At 36.4% G+C, this 5262-nt stretch overlaps 1 pseudogene across 1 annotated transcript; it reads right to left on the reverse strand.

Annotated features, from left to right (window-relative positions):
- Nucleotides 1-418: 418 nt before the first annotated feature.
- LOC149243833 (lipase-like PAD4) lies at nt 419-3707 on the reverse strand (annotated as a pseudogene). The gene is made up of 4 exons (XR_016245803.1): nt 3595-3707; nt 2564-2888; nt 1705-2441; nt 419-1488 (listed from the first exon to the last, which is right to left on the reverse strand). The product of XR_016245803.1 is annotated as a lipase-like PAD4 (transcript).
- Between the last annotated feature and the right edge of the window lie 1555 nt (nt 3708-5262).

Genomic DNA, 5262 nt, shown 5'->3' on the forward strand with positions numbered 1-5262 from the left:
TTTACCATTTCAAAATGATACCTCTCATCATACATTTGAAAAATCCATAAGAAAATGTAACTTTTTAAATAACCATTAATATTTGTCAAACCCATCAGCTAAACAAAAAAATTATTCCCTCATACCAAAAAAAAGGCAATTTCTTAATAATAGTTTAATTTCTCAAACCCATCAACCATCTCATTTTAGGCAGATTTATCCAACTTTAAGGATATCTACTATACAATCATGAAATTTAATTGTGTTTGCTAACTCGAACTGAACTTGAGAGTAGTAATTTAATTGTGTGTTATTGATTTGGGGTGAGCAGTAAAATGAAGCGGAGCCCTTCGATAACACAAATTTATAATGGAGTTAAAGACGATTTACTATTATAGTTCCGGACGGTCTTAAAATGCTTTTCTTTGTCCAATTCTCGTTGTGTCATTCTGTTTCCCGATTGTCTCGATAAATCCCCCACCTCTCCCCACCTTGAAAATTAAAGCAGAAGGAATTTCTTCTTTAACCGTCAAGACATTACATCACGCACGCCATTTTAAACCATGAAAGGATATTACAACTTAAAAACAAGAGACCTAATCGGAACAAGGAAGACGCAAACCCTGAGTGGAACAAGGAAATTAGGAAATCACAACCTAAAGATACGAAAGCACCTAAGTGGAACCAGGAAATTACATATGAGAAACAAGAAACCTAATTGAAACAACCTTCTCAGCCCTTCCAACTCTCTGTTTCCATTATTTCATACAAAGGAGAGGTCCATTCAGGGAATTGATTTTGGTTGTATTCCTTCCATTCTTTCCACCATTCCATGAAGCTGCTTCCTTCCAAGAAAACATCGGAGGAAATGTCACGATCATTGATCAATCTTGTCACATAACCTTCAAACATTTCAAGGCTTTCCAGCTTTTGGTGTTGGCCCTGTTCCAGGATTTTCATTTCTTTCAAAGCCTCTTCTACATGTGTCCAAAAGCAGGAGTCCTGAGTGAGGGATGCAAGCTTGGTGCCGCTCCGACCTTTTGAACTGCGAGTGTTTTCCTTCTCTTCCATCCATTTCTGAAGAACTTTATGACGAGTGGGTCTTCCATCTGAAAGATAGTTGCCTTTACCATTAGAGATGCCATAATAATGTGCAATATCCAGAGGCTCTACAAGTCTTCTATACGCAGTGCCAGCATTTATCCACTTATTTTGGGATTGGAAATCACTTGGCAATTCATGACCCTCCCATGCTTCAATAATGCCATCCCAGAATATCCCCAGACTTATCCTACGCCCATCAGCTTCTATATCCGGAAAATTGTCATGGTTCTTGAAGGTATCATAATACCCGATGCAACCCTGTTTCTCACAACGCTCTTTATACCACTCAAGCTCTGCCATAGTACTTTGCTTTAGGCTTAATTCAACAGCTAACTTAGCAACGTTTCTTCTATGCTTGTTTTCCATGCTTCCTGCTATTTGTAGGGCAATCTGTGCATGATCATCCTGCAAAACGTTGACATCACCGATTCAAGAACACGGTTGAGTCTCAGTTAGTGAGGCTAAAGAAGAAAATAAAATTCAGAAATGCAGATAAAAGTCAATATCACATTATAATTTAATATCAAACTCCTACACCATAAAAGACAAGAAAAACTTTCAGAGAAATTTTCACTTAAAAGATTTAAAGGTTGTTATGAGGAAGAGGAAATTAGTATTTACCTGAGCTCCGACACCAAGGGCTTCCAGTTGCAATGAAATTCCCATCTTGTAAGAACATTCTGAATCAGGTTTTGCAGTTATTTTCCCACTGATGGACATTTCTACGACATGATTCAAAACATAAACATACTCTATATGCTCTGAAAAGCAGTCCTGTACAATAGTATCATAAGATTTTTCGTAGCTTTGCAGTGTCAAATGAAGAATCTTCAAAACGGTCTCAGAATTATCAATACAACCCGCCCCCTCGCTTGAACAAAACATGTAAGTGCCAAAAGGTCTGTAGGGGCTTCTCTTGATAACTCCATCTGACTCCCTCAGAGAGTCAGGCCCATAGTTTGTTACTGTATTATTAAGAAGGGTCCTACAAGCATCTTGAATAAGAGAATCGGGTACAGTTTTACTGTCATTATCCATTATGCGTTGCCAATAAGGCAAAATAGAAATCAAGGGCTCAGCGATTGACTCAAGTGGTGCAAGGAGAATTCGAGGAACGATATCATGCTGGGAAACCACGTGAAAAAAGTTGCCTGCCCAATTTTCACGGCAACTGCTTCAACAATTCCTACATCCCCCACTAAAGGACTTCCAAATGTTATGCAAAAGGGAGAACTTTGCCTGAGCCTCTTTTCCAATACCCATAGTGTAGCCAAAGTTGCAACTGCCCCTCCTAAGGAATGACCCACAAATATAATGGGTTTGAGCTTCCTTTGTTTTGAATCCGTATAAATCTTCATCTGTTTGGTCATGAAATACATAACACAATGTCATTATTTTCCTTCTCCTTTTCAAAAAATTCATCTCTTAGAAAGGAAGAAGCAAGCACTCTTTATGGAACTCGAAAGATAAATTAATTTACCTTTGCTTGGAAATCTGTGTTCTTCATAATATGCAGGAACAACTGAAGAGCTCCCTGATGGACGAGAGCTGGTTGAGCATCATTACCCTTGAGGCAATCAGAGAAGACGTTGTTGTCAGTTTGTATATTGCCCTCTCCATATTTGCTCTCCTTGACAATAAAACCTTCTATTTCATGAAACGAAGGGAATGCAACATAGGCAACGCCTTCATATTCATTTACACTGTAAGTCTCTGAGTTGTTTGCAAGACGCGACTCTTCCCAAGCCTTGGACAGTATTCCGCACGAAACAAGAAAAGTTGCAATCTCCTGATCAGCAGTGAATCTGCACCCAACATTTCTATAAATTAGCACTACCATTGAAGGAGGCCAAATACCAGATTATTGGCTCTGCGCCTGACCGTATCCATTACTGGGCCAAATAAAAATCGCGTTCCTAATTACAGACCATACCATTATTTACCACAATCCCATTCAAGAATACAAAATAGAGCCCATCATTTTATCACTTCAGAAACAAACAACAAATACACAAAAGTATGTAAAGTATTACGTGCTAAATAGGCGCCGATGTTATGCACCAGCAGCTTGAATCAAACCCATTGAAATTAACACCGAAATAAACATAAATTCACCCTAAAATCGGACCCAACTTCAACTAAGCTCTATATTACCCACTGTAAAATTTCTAAATTTCCCTAAAACGAAAGCAAACAACAGTAAAATACAATCTTTTACCTTCTTAAAAAAATATTCTCACTTTCAATTGAAAATATACACGCAATATTTTCAAATTGGACACAACAAAAACGAATATGATTTTACAAGTTCATCCTTCCCCGAAACCACATTTAAAAAAGGTTTAATAAATGCATACTTCACCTTAAAAAAAATATGCTAATCTCACCTGTCACTACCAATCCATTTAAAATATGCACAAAATGATTTTAAAGTTGACACGTAAGCATTTATCAAAATGTAAAGAAAACAACAATATTTTGGAAAAACGAAATTTCAGAGCTCATTCTTACAGCGGGGTAGACGACTCTGCCTCCATTTGATATGCTGTTGCTTCACAATTCTTTTGGAGTTTCCTTAGGATGCACCCAGGCGTGTGTTTATTTATAAGCACCCAGGCGTCTGTTTATTTATAAGTAGGAAAAGAACCCCGAGCTTAACTCGATTGCTTGTTCGCCAAATATTCGGCCATCGAGAAAAGAGAAGGAACAAAGCAACGTCCCGGAAACTCAATAGAATGAGGTCTGACAGGATATGCAGTAAGGAAATTGCGGTTGTGATGCCCGGTAAGTCAATGGAACGAGCGAATTGTTGTTATCGATGCTTCAGTTTTGTTATAACTATAATTACCGACAACTTGCAGGTCGTCTTCCCGGAAAAGATAGCCCTTCGTGGGGCCCATCGCGAACGTAACGCGAACTTCATTTCCAACCGTTATTTATTTTATTTAAAGAAACTTCCAAATTCCTTCCCGCCTCTAGAGGGAACGAAGTTTAAATTTGAAAGATACTTTTTTGGGAAATGGAAAAAAGATGGGGACATGAAATTTGAAAATAAATAAATAAATAATATTTTTTTATTAATTATGACTGTAATTAAATATAGTTTATTAATGTTAAGGATTTTATTTTAAATTTTAATTAATATAATAGATTTAATTTAATTGGATTAGTGATTTTTTTAAATAATGATATTAATTATTTTAAATTTATATATAATAATTATAAAATAATTCATAATTTTTTAAATAAATTAATATTAATTAATTAAAAATAATTGACAATTAATTATATTAATATAACTTATTTAAAAATCCATTAAATTCTACTTCAGTGATTATGTTTGGTGATTGTTTTTTGTTAAGAATTTCAATTCAGTGATTAGTTAGAGGAGCAATGGAGATATCATAGAGTGCTAGGATTTTCCTTTGCGGAGCCTTGCCAAGCGTCGCCACTGCAAATCTCTCGTTGGTCTCAAACATCAATGGAGTACTTAGAAGCAACGTAGAAGAGATCTATTTTATCCATGGCGGTGGGCATGGGACCTTAATGAAAATGGAATCAAGGCCAAAAGATTCAACAATTGACTTAAAACTTGTTTCAATTATAAATTAATTTACCGATGCTTGGAAATCCGTGTTCTCTATAATATGCAGGAACAACTGAAGAGCTCCTTGATGGACGAGAGTTGGTTGATCATCATGACCCTTGACACAACCAGAGAAGAACTTGTCATGAGTTTGTATGTTGCCCTCTCCATATTTGCTCTCTTTGATGATGAAACCTTCTATTTTATTAAAAGAAGGAAAGGCAACATATGCAACGCCTTCATATTCATTCAGAGTATAAGTCTCTGAGTTGTTTGCAAGACGTGACTCTTCCCAAGCCTTGGACAGTATTCCGCACGAAACCAGAAAAGTTGCAATCTCCTTATCAGCAGTGAATCTTGTTGGAAATTTCTGATAATTTCAAACAAAAATGAACAGAGAAACAATGTTGTGTTTTAACCTAGAGAATGATACTCTGTTTTTGCATAGGGAAGCAAAAGAAAAATGTTTGATGGAGAAGAACAGATTTTTCCACACACACACAAAACTTGTATTCATTAATAAAAGACTGCCTGTTACAGACTTCTTCCTCTCTTAGAGGGATTTACACAAAAGACTTCCACCAAAAAAAATA

Source organism: Pinus tabuliformis, chromosome 8, assembly GCF_031772625.1.
Source record: "Pinus tabuliformis cultivar Carrire ecotype Pingquan chromosome 8, CPIR1, whole genome shotgun sequence".
NCBI lineage: Eukaryota > Viridiplantae > Streptophyta > Pinopsida > Pinales > Pinaceae > Pinus > Pinus tabuliformis.